The following is a 15,242-nucleotide window of genomic DNA, read 5'->3' on the forward strand; positions in this document are numbered from 1 at the left end:
AGGCATTTAATCGCTCAGAATCTTTCTTTTCTCAATGGTGATATACCTCTTTCACAAATCCATTACAAGGATTGAAATATATGGCAGAACCTGCATGGCAGAGTGCATATGTCGGCATTACCCTCCATTTGTGAATGAGAAAAGAGCTGGGAGGTGACCTGCCAAATTAACAATACTTCACCCATTGCTTTGCATACGGTTGAGTTTGCATGCCAGCTTTCATTTACGAAGTTGCAATAAGCATGTAGAAATATACGTTTTTCCAAAGTTTGCCAGTGTTTGTAGGGTTTACATTTATTTCTAGAAGTGGAATGGTCGACTTCAAATAGTCGGCCGTATTTCCAAAAACAAAACAAAACAAAACAAAACAAAACAAAACAAAACAAAAACAAAAAAAGAGCAAGCTATTACCAGATTTATCCAATTATACATCTAAAAATGATTGTTTTGTAATGTCTTTGTCGCTATGCTTTTCGGGAGTTGTAGTCTTTGCGATGCTTGCTGGGAATTGTGGTCTGCGCCTGCTTCAGGAAGCGGGCGTGGGCTAGGCGGGCTCTAGGACCCGGCCGGGCACAGCGTACGGGGGAAGGGTCGGGGAGGTCGGGAGCGCGCCGGTGAGCCCGGAGCGGCAGCGGCGCCGGTGGCCTCGGGAGCGAGCGGCCCGGGAGGGGTTCGCGTCGTGGAGGAGTCGGGGCTCGGTAAGCAGCGCTGGCTGGTACCAGTCCTCAAACCTGGCCGACTCCCCCGGGTCGGGCCAGACTAGGCCTTGGCCCCGAGGCGGCTCTGGGGGGCGGGGCCTGTGCCTGCCGCGGGACCGCCGGGGTCCCGGGGGTGTGGAGGGTGGGCGTGCGGCCGGGAGGGCTGGGCTCTGGGGCGGCCTGGGCGTCGCTCCTCCAGCGGCCGGTCCCCTGGACCACCCGGCGCCGGCCTTGTCCTTCCTCTTCCCTGTTCCTGCAGGGACTCTCTGCAGCTGAGCCACTGATCTCTGACCCCAGCACGGGGCTGACCTCGACCCCTCTGCCTGCCTGCGGAGCATCTCCTCACAGGTGGCTCCTTGCCCCAGGATGCGGGCTTGGGGCAAGAACTCTGCGAGGAGGGGCCGCAGGAAGGCAGGGCTTGTCCTAAGCCTGCAGGTGGCCGGGGAGGGCCCCCCAACTATCGCACTTCAGGCCACCGGTCACACCGAGTGAGTGAAACTACGTTCTTGGGGCCAGCCCGGAAACGAACCTATGTCCGGGCAAGCGTTGGGAAGGAGCAGGAGCAGGAGCCGGAACTGGTTCCCTGGGGGTAGAAAGAGAGCTGAGGAGGCCCGGGACTCGGAAAATTGTTTGCCCTTTCCCAGTGAAAGTTTCTATGGGCGCCGACTCTGCTCTCCTGAGCTTTCAGCAGCTTGGTAAAGCAGAGCAAATAGATAGGGTGAGTGTTCCTGCTCGTAGCCCAGATATAATTGGAATTATTTTTGCAGGTGTCTTCCGTTGGCTGTGTGGGCACAGTCATTTCTCTGTGAAGGCTACTTTTGGACTAGCTGATGAATCAAAGCTGGGAAAGGGCGGCGGTGCCTCCTAGTAGGGACAGTTCTCATTTTGACTGAACAGGAACTCTTTAAGATTACTACAGATGCAAGTGGCACTACTGAAATTTCAAACATTGTCTTTTATTCTTTCATTCAACTTTTAAATATATATATTTTAGATTTATTTGTTTGAAAGGCAGAGTTATGGAGAGAAGGAGAGAGAGAAAGAAGGAGTTTCAGTCCTTAATTCACTACTCAAATGGCCACAGCAGCTGGAGCTGGGCTGATCTGAAGGCAGAAGCCAGGAGCTTTTGTAAGATCTCCTGTGTGGGTGCAGTGGCTCAAGCAGTGGGGCCATCCTTTGCCCCTTTCCCTGGAATATTAACAGGAAAAAAATTGGAGGTGGAACATCCTGGACAGTGAACAAGTGCCATCTTAATCTTGGGACCAGCATGGTGGCTCAACGGGCTGCTTGTCCACCTTCAAACACTGGCATCCCATGTGGGTACCAGTTTCTGTCCCAGCTGCTCCACTTCCCATCCAGCTCCCTGTTTGTGGCCTGGAAAAGCAGTCGAGGATGGCCCAAGTGCTTGGGTTGCTGCACCCACCTGGGAGACCTGGAAGAAGCTCCTGGCTCCTGGCTTCAGATCAGTTCAGCTCTGACTGTTGTAGCCATCTGAGGAATGACCTAGTGAATGGAAGATCTTCCTCTCTATCTCCCCTTCTCTCTGTAAATCTGATCTACCTTTCCAATTAAAAAAATATATTCTTAAAAAAGTGGGCCTGGGGCCCGGCGCGGTGGCGCAAGTGGTTAAAGGTCCTCGCCTAGCACGCCCGGGATCCCATATGGGCGCCGGTTCTAATCCCGGCAGCCCCGCTTCCTTTCCAGCTCCCTGCCTGTGGCCCGGGAAAGCAGCAGAGGACGGCCCAAGGCTTTGGGACCCTGCACCCGTGTGGGAGACCCAGAAGAGGCTCCTGGCTTTGGATCGGCATAGCATCGACCGTTGCGCTCACTTGGGGAGTGAATCATCGGATGGAAGATCTTCCTCTCTGTCTCTCCTCTCTGTATATCCGCCTTTCCAATGAGAAAATAATAAAAATAAATCTTTAAAAAAAAAAGTGGGCCTGGTGGCGTGGCCTAATGGCTGAAGTCCTCGCCTTGAACGCGCCAGGATCCCATATGGGCGCGGGTTCTAATCCCGGCAGCTCTACTTCCCATCTAGCTCCCTGCTTGTGGCCTGGGAAAGCGGTCGAGGATGGCACAAAGCTTTGGGACCCTGTACCCCTGTGGGATACCCGGAAGAAGTTCCTGGCTCCTGGCTTGGGATCGGCATAGCATTGGCTGTTGCTGTCACTTGGAGAGTGAATCATCGGACGGAAGATCTTTCTCTCTGTCTCTGCTCCTATCTGTATATCTGACTTTGCAATAAATAAATAAATCTTAAAAAAAAAAGTAAACAAATTTGAAATCCCCAAAGCAGTTGTAAACATTTGCAGTTTTGGAGTAGATAAAAATAGGGAGAAATGAGCAAATAGCAAATTGAGCAAGGATATCTGGAAGAGAACTGTTTATTCAACACATTAAAAAAAATCTATTTAGTTTTAGTTGAAAGACAGGTTTACAGAGAGGAGACTGAGAGAAAGGAGAAAGACATCTCCAACTTGTTGGTTTACTCCTCAAATGGCCGCAAAAGCCAGAGTTGAGCCAGTGTAAAACCGGGAGTCAGATTTTTTTTTCAGGTCTCTCCGGTGGGTGTAGTGTCCCAAGCATTTGGACCATTCTTCATTGCTTCCTCTGATCATAAACAGGGAGCTGGATCAGAAGTGACCAGCTGGGACTAGAAGCAGTGCCCACATGGGGTGCTGGCACTGCAGGTGGAGGATTGGCCTGTTTAGCCAGCATGCCAGCCCCTTAGCACACTTTTCTTACGCAATTACTGTGAAACTGCAGGTCAGAAACATGAACAGCCTTCCTCAAGGGCATCAGAGAGATGCTTGAGTGAACTAGTATAGTGCTTTGTGTTAGGATCCAAATGATCTGTATGTTGTGTGGGAGGAGTATGCCTGGGAGAGGCAGGCACATTTTAGCAGCGTGGGAATACTTAAGTTGGGTATTGAAGGCTGAGCAGGAGCTTGCACAAGTTAAAAAGGCATTCTAGTCATGGCAGCATTTTTTGGCATGGTGAAAATGTGAGGGGCAAAAAGAACGTGATACAGGCTGGCATTGTGGCCTACCAGAGATAAAGCTGCTACCTGTGATGCTAGCCTGTCAAGTGGGTTCCAGTTCAAATCCAGGCTGCCTCACTTCCCATTCTGTTTCCTGCAAATGCTCCTGAGAAAGTGATGGAGGATAGCCCAAATCTTTGGGTTCCTGTGCCCATGTGGGATGCTGGAAGAAGTTCCTGATTTTGGTCTGACCCAGCCCTGACCATAGTCACATGCGGAATGAACCAATGGATAGAAGATATCTCTCTGTAACTCTTTTTTTAAAGAAAAGTGTCTATTTAAATTTATTTATTTTTATTGGAAAGTCAGAATTTACAGAGAGGAGGAAAGACAGAGAATAAATTCTTCTGTCGGCTGGCTCACTCTGCAAGTGGCTACAGTGGCTGGAGCTGTGCCAATCCAAAGCCAGGAGCCAGGAGCTTCTTCCAGGTCTTCCAGTGCAGTGCAGGGTCCCAAGGCTTTGTTCCATCCTTGACTGCTTTCTCAGACCGCAAGCAGGGAGCTGGATGGGAAGTGGAGCTGCCTGGGACACTGAAACTTGTATCCATATGGGATCCCAGTGCATGTGACGACTTAGCTACTAGGCCATTGTGCCCGGCCCTGAAATGAATATTAAAAAAAAATACATCATGATGTTCAAGTGTTACAAATTTGTCTATAACAGTCTGTGATTAGGAAATTGCCCAAGACTGAATGGAAAGGTAGGAACTATTAAAGTCTTTCTTAAGGAGTGGCAGAAGTATGGATTGAAGTCATGAAGCATGAGGCTGCCAAGCAATTAAAGTTGCAGTTGGTTGAAGGCCTAAATAAGATGTGATGAGAACGGAGAGGAGCAGAATTTTTTTTTAAGTATTATTTTCCTTGGAAAAGCAGATTTATGGAGAGAAGGGGAGATCTTGATCTGCTGGTTGACTACTTAAGTGACCAAAAATGGCTGGAGCTTAGTGCATCATATCCAGGAGCTTCCCCTGGGATTTCCACTCAAGTGCAGGGTCCTAAGGCTTTGGGCCACCCTCTGCTACTTTCCCAGGGCACAAGCGGAGAGCAGGATGGAAAGTTGAGCAGCTGGGATGTGAACCAAGTGTTTGGAGGTAGAGAATTAGCTATTTGAGCCAGTGCACTGGTTCTGGGAGTAGGTATTTAAAGTATATCAGCTGGGCCCAGTGTTGTGGCCTAGCGGCCTAATGTCCTTGTCTTGAACACGCCGGGGTCCCTTATGGGCGCCGGTTTTAGTCCTGGCTGCTCCACTTCCCATCCAGCTCCCTGCTTGTGGCCTGAGAAAGCAGTTGAGGATGGCCCAAAGCTTTGGGACCCTGCATCCGTGTGGGATACCAGGAAGAAGTTCCTGGTTCCTGGCTTCAGATTGGCTCAGCACCATCTGTTGCGGTCACTTGGGGAGTGAATCAATGGATGGAAGATCTTCTTCCTTTCTGTCTCTTCTCTTCTCTGTATATCTGCCTTTTCAATAAAAGTAAAATAAATCTTTAATTAAAGAAAAAAAAATAAAGTACATCAGCTGCAACACAGTTTTGCAAAGGTTTAAGAAGAGAGTAGGCTGGCCCTGACGCAGTAGCTTAGTAGCTAAAGTCCTTGCCTTGTGTGTGTAGGGATCCCATGTGGGTGCTGGTTCTAAACCTGGCAGCTCCACGTCTCATCCACCTCCCTGCTTGTGACCTGGCAAGGCAATCATGGGTGACCCAAACGTTGAGACCCTGCACTTGCATGGGAGACTCAGAAGGGGCCCTGGGCTCTTGGCTTCGGATTGGTACAGCTCCGGCGGTTGCTTGGAGCGTGAATCAATGGACAGACGATCTTTGTCTCTCTTCCTCTCTGTATATCTGACTTTCCAATAAAAATAAAATAAAATCTTAAAAACATATAAGAAAAGAAGAGTGGGCTAAAATTTATTATTCAGGAGATTGGGGTTTTCCTGACCAGGATGTGGGTTAGAAAAAGTAGGGCAGATTTGGAAAGATTGGGTGACTGTGGAAGGATATACGGTCGGTAGTCTGGTAGGCGGAGATCAAGTTCCCTGTGGGATGTACAGATGGGGTAGCAGGTCACAGTGGAAGTGATGGGGCCTGATGAGCTTAGTGCCTTGGCGGTCGGTTAGAGCAAGTGGCAGCATAGATGAAAATATCCTGAGAAAAATTTTTGCTCTGTTATACAGAGTAATCAAAATATGCACTTCTGCTTACTAGTGAACTTCTGAAGGCAGGGCCTGTAACATCATTTTTGGGCAGTTTTTATTTTTCACAGTGTTTGTGTTGTAGAACCTGCCTAAATGGGAGTTATTAAAGTAGCAGGACATCAATTTATCTTGCATGGCTGCAGTTATCTTTTGGGTAACCCTTGATACTGTTAGGGTGGTTTGTCTTATACTTTCATTTTTACACCCAGGTGGTGTTCCCGAGGCTTGCATGGTTTGACAAGAGAGGAACCAGAAGGTATGAGGGATTAGGATGACATGCTGCGTGAGGAAGGCTGTGGTTTGAGCAGGAGGTGAACAGGGCCCATTGTCAGGTGGCTTTTGCTTGAGGAGAAGCGTGTTTGGCAGTGAGTTTTCATTCTTGGAGGTGTCAGGAAAATGGGATTTTTCTATGAGATTTCCTAGAATCTTGTAATGTTGAGTTGGTGGTTCCTCTTTGTGAAGGGGCGAATGTGTGTTGCATGTGATTGGAAACCTGAGGTGATGATGTTTGTGTAAACCTCTTACCTACATTAGTAGTGTGTGAAATTAGGCAGATTTGCTGGGTCTGGGTTGAACTCTTATCTCTCAAACTCCTCATCTGTGCTAGCGTATACTGACTGGTAACGCAGGGATTGGGAAATCTGTGGTTTTGGCACTTGTTGCTAGTCTTCGGAAAATCCATGTGTTACTTCCACTTTGAAGTGCAGGGTCGGGGTGGGCAGTTGGGGCAGCAGTTAGCCATCTGGGAAACTTGTGTTCAGGTCCTGGCTCTGCTTTGTGCTGAGAACAGAGCCAGGTCTATAAGGGAGAACCTTGGAGTGTTGGGTGTGACTGTTTACCACCCCTGGTGGGAGGCTGCACTCTGGAAACAAGGAGGAATGGTTGATGAATTTCATCGGTAGGAGATCAAAGAAGGAAAATGATGGGACCAGGGCACTGTAATCTGCCCTGGAGCTGTCCATGAAGGGGGTTCTGAGAGGGGACTTCATGGATGCAGGCCACACTCTGTTTTCATTGTGGAAATAATTAAAGACTCAGCATGACTAGCAGGAAGGATGCGTTGAAGTGGACAGGGTTCTATGCTGGTGTCACAGCTGCTCTGTGGGATAGGACTGGGGGATTCTCAGGATCCCGTGTGGGATGGTAGGATGTGCTTCATCACGTGAGCTGTGTGCCCAGGGCTTTCTGAAAGGAACATTTATCACAGGAAAAATGGTAGCATATTAGCTTTAGCAATGAAGAATTGGTGAAAAACCCTGCTTTCTCTAGATGTTTAGAGTGTTGATGTTTACCTGTCGGGAGTGTGAGAGAATTTTACAAAAAATATTTAGGGAATGGGAAACTTCTGCCTAAAGATTTTCGCTTCTGAAACATATCTAGGTGACTCTAGGAGAGTTGGGAGATTTTTTTGGAGAGTCAGAGCAGGAGGCCATTTCTGGCTTGGTAGGAACTTGTTGCCTCATTTTAGGTATTGGGTGAGTGGCTCTTGGCCAAATGTAATATGTAGCTCAGCCACACTCCCAAGCAGAGAGCTGCGTAAGATCTTCATCTCTTTCCCTAAGCATCGTGGATTAATACAGTGAGTGTGTCTGGTAGTGATCTTCCTTTAAAGATGGGCTGGTGGGGGTTCAGATCCCGGAGGGATGGGAGTCCAGGGATAGGTTCATGTAGGGAATAGGAGATTTGGGAAACAGAGCTTGTCTAGTCTCTTTGGTAAAATCCATCAAACTTTCCTTCATTATCTCAATATTCTCTCTGTTTGGACGCTCCTTTCCTTTCAAAGCCTGGTTGAAAACTTGTATTAGTACTTCTCAAACTTGAATGGGCATTAGAATCACGTGGGGCCTAGCTTTTCAAGCCCCTCACTATTGGCAGGGTCCCCTGAAGATTTTTTTTTTTTTAAAGATTTATTTTTATTATTTTTTTATTGGAAAGGCGGATATACAGAGAGGAGAGACAGAGAGGAAGATCTTCCATCCAATGATTCACTCCCCAAGTGAGCGCAATGGCCGATGCTATGCCGATCCGAAGCCAGGAGCCTCTTCCGGGTCTCCCACGTGGGTGCAGGTTCCCAAAGCTTTGGGCCGTCCTCGACTGCTTTCCCAGGCCACAGGCAGGGAGCTGGACGGGAAGCGGAGCTGCCGGGATTAGAACCGGCGTCCATATGGGATCCCGGGCGTGCAAGGCGAGGACCTTAGCCACTGCACCACCGCGCCAGGCCGTGAAGATTTGTTGTTGTTGTTGTTATTGTGGGGGCTGTTCTGTGCTTTGGAAGGTGCTGCTGAGTAGTGTCTTTGGCCTGCGCTCAGTAGATCTCGGTACTACTTCCATTAAGCGTCCTCTGGGAGGCAAAATAAACAAGTGGAGAACGCAGACCTGGGGTGATGGTTGAAAGCATCAACCCCTAGTCTTTTCTTCTTTTTGAAAAGATTTATTTATTTTTATTGGAAAGTCAGATTTACAGAGAGGAGAGATGGAAAGATCTTCTATCCACTGGTTCACTCTCCAAGCAACTGCAGTGGCAAGAGCTGCACCAATCCAAAGCCAGGAGCTTGGAGCTCTTCCAGGCTTCTATGCAGGTGCAGGGTCCCAAAGCTTTGGGCCATCCTCTACTGCTTTCCCAGGCCATAAGCAGGGAGTTGAATGAGAAATGGAGCAGCTGGGATACGAACTGGTGCCCAAGGTGTATGCAAGGTGAAGATTTAGCCACCAGACTACTGCATCGGGCCCTCCCAGAGTACCTGTTAGTCTTAATTATGATAGTATGATTTACATCCTCTAGTTGATTTTACTGTTTTATAAACTTAAAAAAAATTGCCATGTGGATATGTCTGTCAACTTGACAGATTCTTCTCCTGTTTCCCTTCCATTTTTAAAATAAATATTTTTAAATATTTATTTATTTTTATTGGAAAGGCGGATATACAGAGAGGAGGAGAGTCAGAGGAAGATCTTCTGTCTGATGGTTCACTCCCCAAGTGAGCACAACGGCTGGAGTTGAGCCAATCCGAAGCCGGGAGCCTGGAGTTGCTTCCTGGTCTTCCACATGGGTGCAGGGTCCCAAGGCTTTGGGCCATCCTCGACTGCTTCTCCAGGCTACAAGCAGGGAGCTGGATGGGACCTGGGGCTGCCGGAGTAGAACTGGCATCCACATGGGAGGATCCCTGTGCGTGCAAGCGAGGCCTTTAACCACTAGGTTACTGTGCCGGGCCCACGATTTATCTGTTTTTTTTTTTTTGTTTTTTCTTTTTCAATTGGAAAGTCAAATAAACAGAGAGGAAGATTTTCTGTCTGTTGATTCACTCCCCAGGTGGCTGCAACAGCTGGAGCTGAGCTAATCCGGAGCCAGGAGCCAGGAGCCAGGAGCTTCTTCCTGGTCTCCCAAGTGGGTGCAGGGTCTCATGGCTTTGGGCCATTCTTAACTGCTTTCCCAGGCCACAGGCTGGGAGCTGGATGGGAAGTGGGGTCCCTAGGACACGAACCAGTTCCCATATGGTATCCTGGTGTCTGCAAGGCAAGGACTTTAGCCAGTAATGGGCCACTTCCATTTTTGTTTTTTCACCATTCCGTGCCTTTGTCTATCCCTCTGTTTCACTTTTCCATCATCTGTCTTCATATATAGATACTTACATCAGGCAGTTGCCTTCTACTTTCTGCTGTGATACCTTCACCCACAGACAAGCTGAGGTGACGCAACTCAAGATCCGTGGACACTCTGCAGGTTGTTCAACGAGGTCAGTGGATATATAGTTCCTGCTCACTCACCTGGAATTTCTTCACTGCATCTTTGCAGGTCTTCATCCTTGTTTGTGTAGATTATCCTACTTCTGGTCAGTCCTTTACTTTTTGGTTTTAATTTACTTACTTAGTTATTTTTATTTGAAAGACAGTGTTACAGAGAGAGAAGAGACAGAGAGAGGGATCTTCTGTCTGCTAGTTCATTTCCAAAATGGCAGCAATGGCTGGATATCAGCCAGTCTGAAGTCAGGAACCAGGAGCATCTTCTGGATTGTCAATGTGGGTGCAGCTGTCTTCCACTGAGTTTTCAGGTTGTTAACATGGAGCTCGGTTAAAACTGGAGTAGCTGCAACTCAAACTGGCACCCAGATGGCATGCTGGCATTGATTGCAAGCAGTGGATTAACCTCTTGTGCCATGGCACCAACCCCCAGTCCTCTACTTTAAAAAAAATTATGTATTTTTTAAAAAAGACTCAATCATTTTTCTCTGAAAGTCATTTTAAAAAAAGATTTATTTATTTTTATTGGAAAGGCAGATGTACAGAGAGATGAGACAGAGAGGAAGATCTTCCATTCGATGATTCATTCCCCAAGTGGCCACAACAGCCGGTGCTGCGCCGAGCCGAAGCCAGGAGCCAGGAATCTCTTCAGGTCTCCCACGTGGGTGCAGGGTTCCAATGTTTTGGGCCATCCTCTACTGCTTTCCCAGGCCACAAGCAGGGAGCTAGATGGGAAGTGAGGCTGCCGGAATTAGAACCAGTGGCTATATGAGATCCTGGCACGTTCAAGGCAAGGTCCTTAACAGCTGTGCTATCGTGCTGGGCCCCTGAAATTCATTTTTGCAGAGAGAAAAGAGAAGAAAGTCTTCAATCTGCTGGTCTACCTCCAAATGGTCATGGTGGTCAGAGTTGAGCTGATCTGAAGCTGGGAGCCAGTAGCTTCCTCCTAGTCTTTCCCAAGTGAATGCAGGGACCCACGGACCCACATAAACCTCTGCTGCTCTCCCAGGCCACCAGTAGAGAGCTGGATCGAATGTGAAGAAGCCTGGGCAATAAACAGCATGCGTATGGGATGCCATGACTGCACAGTGGAGTTTCAGGGTACTGTGCCACTGTCCCGGCCCCCTAGTCCTCTACTTTTTGAGACACACTATGACATAAGGGCTAAGAGAGGGAACTCTGATATTAGCTTGCCTGGCTGTGCCTCCTCTACTTTCATGGACAAGTTAAAACAGTTTTTTTTAACCCCTTCTCATTTTAGTTACCTTATATGTATTTTCTGAACCAGTGGATTGTTATGAAAGTAAAGTAAATTAATGTGTATAAAGTACTTACAACAATGCTTGGTACATAGTACTAAGCATGTGTTAATTTTTTGGTGTTCTGCATGTGTGCCGTTTATTTTTCACATCCTCTTAAAAAAAGAGGGGGGGTTTGTTTGAAAGGCAGAGTTACACAGAGAGAGGGAGAGAGAGAAATTGATTGATTTTTCATCTACTTATTCACTCTGCAAATGGTCACAATAGCTAGGACTGGGCCAGGCCAAAGCCAGGAGCCTGTAACTCCATCCATATCTTCTGCCTGTGTAGAGGGCCCAGACACTCTGGGCCTTACTCTGTTGCTTTCCCAGGTCTGTATCAGGGATCCAAATTGGAAGTGGAAGATTTGGGACTTGAACTGGTACTCAAATGGCATGCCAGTATTGTAGGCAATACCTTAACCTGATGTACCATGATGCTGGTCCCATTGTGTGTATTGTTGGATTAAGGAATAACTTACATGCAGCATATAGTTTTATCCCTTTTTTAAAAAATTGATTTGAAAGGCAGAGTTACAGAGGAATGGGTGGGTGGGTAGATGGGCGAGAGAAAGAAAGAAAGAGAAAAATAGCTTCCATCTGCTGTTCACTTTCCAAATGACTGTGATGGCTGGGGCTGAGTCAGGTTGAAGCCAGGATACAGGAATTCTTTCTGGGCCTCCACTTGGCTGCAGGAGCCCAAGCACTTGTGCCATCTTCTGCTTTCCCAGGTACATTATCAGGGTGTTGGGTTGGAATTGGATCCCAGCATGTACAAGGCGAAGATTTAGCCATTGAGCCAAAGTGCCAGACCCACACAGTAGTGTTTTTGAGTCTGCCTCAATCTACTTGGTTATCAGTCCATTATTATGGTGACTGTATAACCCAGGACTGTTAAATCTGGAAGCACACAGAGAATTGTCTTGTGATTTCTTTTTACAGACTGGCAAACTGAGGAACAGAGAATGCAGAGAGTATGTGTATAGAGCCAATATATAAGGGTTGGTACTACTAAACTCTGAGATTTTTGATGTGTAGCTTGAGAAATTAGATTAAGTTTCTATTAAACTGATTTTCCAGTGCTAGATTTGCCAGGCACTGTGTGGGAACTAAGTAACATAATGAACATTAGTTAATGTAATCATTTTCTTTACATATTGGGCATTGAATGAATTTGGCTTCAGTTTTTTAAATAAATTTTAATTTTTCACGATGTACTTCAATAGGCTCGGAGATTTCCCTTTTCACCCTTCCCGTACCCACTCCCCCGCCACTGTTTTCCCTTATGATATTGCATTGGTTTAGTCCTTCAACAACAGTCACAAGTTCATCATTCTGCTATGTAAGTGTAGCATGACATTGTAGGTATAGAGAATGGTAGAAAGTCCAGCGTCCAGTTGTCATGATATATTTAACACCTTCATTGGGAGCCCGTCTTTTATAGAAAACAGAGTTGCATGTTGCAGTTATCTTTACTTGTCAGCATGCTAATCTCCATTATACAGTTCCTCTATATGAACATATGTATTTGGCTTTAGTTTTTTTTTTTTTAAAGATTTATTTATTTTTATTGGAAAGTCAGATATACAGAGAGGAGGAGAGACAGAGAGGAAGATCTTCCGTCTGATGATTCACTGCCCAAATAGCTGCAATGGCTGGAGCTGAGCCAATCCGAAGCCAGGATCCAGGAGCTTCTTCTGGGTCTCCCACATGGGTGCAGGGTCCAGAGGCTTTGGGCCGACTTCAAGTGCTATCCCAGGCCACAAGCAGGGAGCTGGATGGGAAGCGTGGCTGCTGGGATTAGAACTGGCACCCACATGGGATCCCTGGTGGCATTCAAGGTGAGGACTTTAACCATTAAGCTATTGCTCCGGGTCCTAGTTACTTCATCATTAATGGATACAAAGTAATGTGAATTTAAGAAAACATGTTGGGCACAGCACTATAGCCTAGTGTCTAAAGTCCTCTCCTTGCACGCCTGGGATCCTGTATGAGTGCTGGTTCGTTTTCCAGCTGCTCCACTTCCCATCCAGCTCCCTGCTTGTGGGGAAAGCAGTCGAGGATAGCTGAAAGCCTTGGGACTGCGCTCGGGAGACCTAGAAGAAGCTCCTAGTTCCTGTCTTCAGATCAGCACAGCTCTGGCCGTTGCAGCTAGTTGGGGAGTGAACCAGCAGATGGAAGATCTTCCTCTCTGTCTCTCCTTCTCTCTGTAAATCTGCCTTTCCAATAAAAACAAATAACTCTTAAAAAAAAAAAAAAGAACCGTATAGCTAGATTGCTTTAAGATCTAAATCTTTAATGTTGCTTGATGGAGTAGGTGTTGTGTCCCAGCATGTCATATTGCTGCATGGGATGCCTGCTTCCATTGTGGAATGCTTGGTTTGAGTTCTGGGTACTCTGCTTTGTGTCCACCTTCCTTTTATTGTGCACCCCAGGAGACAGCATGATGGTTCAAGTTCTTGGGCCCTTGTCACTCAGTGGGAGACCCAGATAGAATTTCTGGCTCCTGGCTTGGATCTGGTCCCATCCTGGCTGTAACAGAGATTTGGGAAGTAAGCTAGTGGTTGAAGATCACCCTCTGTTGTTCTCCTATTCAGTAAATAAGTGAAAACAGAAAGTGGTTTATGACTTGAATTGTTCAAAGAGAATTTGCACTCCTGGTCATGGGGCCAGCAGTTGCTGAAATTTAGAAATAGAAGCTCCATTGATTCGCTGTTTAATTGAAGGTGTTTGAAGCGACATCTAAGCTTGATAACGGGTGAAGTTAGTATTGAAAGTTTGCCTTAAATCATAGTCTAGTCCAGACCTTTTGTTCTATTTGTGAAGAAACTGAGCAGCACAGTGTCCCTGCTCGCTTGTGGCTGGGAGTCCTAGGTTCTAGTCTCAGCTCTTGCGGTTCCATGTGTGTCTGGCAGCCCCTTGGGTCGTTTGTGCCTGTTCTCTATAGTGGGGAGGGTTGTAGAAGCGGGAAAAGGTGCTGGCAGGATGTGAACATAGTGTTACATACTGATGTACTGAAGTTTTCACTGTGTAAGCTTTTTTTTTGTAAGACTTTTTTTTTTTTTTCTAAATTTAAAAGGCAAAGTTACAGAGAGAAGGAAAGACAGAGAGAGAGGTTTTCCATCCACTATTTGACTTCTCAGATGGCCACAATTATCAGAGCTGTGGTAATCTGAAGCTGGGAGCCAGGAGCTTCTTCTGGATCTCCCATATGGGTGTATAGGGTTTCAGGGCTTTGGAGCATCATCCTTGCTTTCCCAGGCTGTAAGGAGTGAGCTGGGTGGGAAATGGAAAAGCTGTGACACGAACTGGCACCCCACTGGGATGCTTCCACTGAAGGTGAATGCCTAGCCTACTACTCCATGGTACTGACCCCAGCTTTACTTACTTTTTTTTTAAAAAATATTTTATTCATTTTTATTGCAAAGTCAGATATACAGAGAGGAGAGACAGAGAGGAAGATCTTCTGTCTGATGATTCACTCCCCAAGTGAGCGCAACAGCCAGTGCTGTGCCAATCTGAAGCCAGGAGCCAGGAACTTCTTCCAGGTCTCCGACACTGGTGCAGGGTCCCAAGGCTTTGGGCCATCCTCAACTGCTCTCCCAGGCCTCAAGCAGGGAGCTGGATGGGAAGTGGGGCTGCCGGCACTAGAACCGGTGACCATGTGGGATCCTGGTGCGCTCAAGGCGAGGACTTTAGCCGCTAGGCCATCGCACTGGGCCCTTTACTTCCTTTTTTAAGAACAATTTTTATGTTTCATTTGAAAAGCAGACACACATGGAGGGAAAGAGACAAAGTCTTCGTTGCTGATTTACTCTCCAGATGTTTGCTGTAGCCAGGACTGGACCAGGCTTAGGGAGCCAGAAACTGAATTCTCACATCTTGTAATGATGCCAAGGGGCCAAGAACTAGAACCTTCTGAAGTGTGCCCATTAGTAGGAAGCTGGCTCATAAGCGGAAGAGCTAGGACTCGGTCCAGGCAGTCTGACCTCACCTGAATCGCACAGTCAGAGCCTGCCCTGATACTTTACTTTAGAATTCACAAAGACTGGCTTTAATTACTGAATTCCCAAGGAAAACTTGTGTTATTTCTCCCCTTCCTCTGGGTTCTTGAAACTCTCTTGTACCTCTTGGACAGAGAGCTGGTGAGAGGAAGAGACTGGAGGTCAGCTTGTGTGTTTCAGGCAGCTTGGGCAGTTCTACTTGCCAGCTGATGACAAAGAGTAACGAGTTGAGGCCCTTGCCTGAATTTTCCTCTACTCCAGATGGAAGGAGTG

General features: G+C 47.1%; 1 protein-coding gene across 4 annotated transcripts in view; it reads left to right on the forward strand.

Annotated features, from left to right (window-relative positions):
• Nucleotides 1-614: 614 nt before the first annotated feature.
• ARMH3 (armadillo like helical domain containing 3) overlaps nucleotides 615-15,242 on the forward strand; it is a 186,506-nt gene continuing 171,878 nt past the window's right edge. Inside the window, exons 1-3 of one of the 4 annotated variants that reach the window (XM_040992251.1) lie at nucleotides 839-1,186; nucleotides 6,140-6,186; nucleotides 9,553-9,664. The gene's annotated coding sequence lies outside the window, so the exon portion shown is untranslated. Of the gene's footprint in view, nucleotides 699-838; nucleotides 1,187-6,139; nucleotides 6,187-9,425; nucleotides 9,665-15,242 lie in introns of those variants that run through there. The other 3 variants (XM_040992250.1, XM_040992253.1, XM_040992252.1) reach the window with 3 other exon arrangements.

The sequence above is a fragment of the Ochotona curzoniae genome, unplaced genomic scaffold (genome assembly GCF_017591425.1).
Source record: "Ochotona curzoniae isolate NIBS_2020 unplaced genomic scaffold, NIBS_Ocur_1.0 contig_66, whole genome shotgun sequence".
NCBI classification, from domain to species: domain Eukaryota; kingdom Metazoa; phylum Chordata; class Mammalia; order Lagomorpha; family Ochotonidae; genus Ochotona; species Ochotona curzoniae.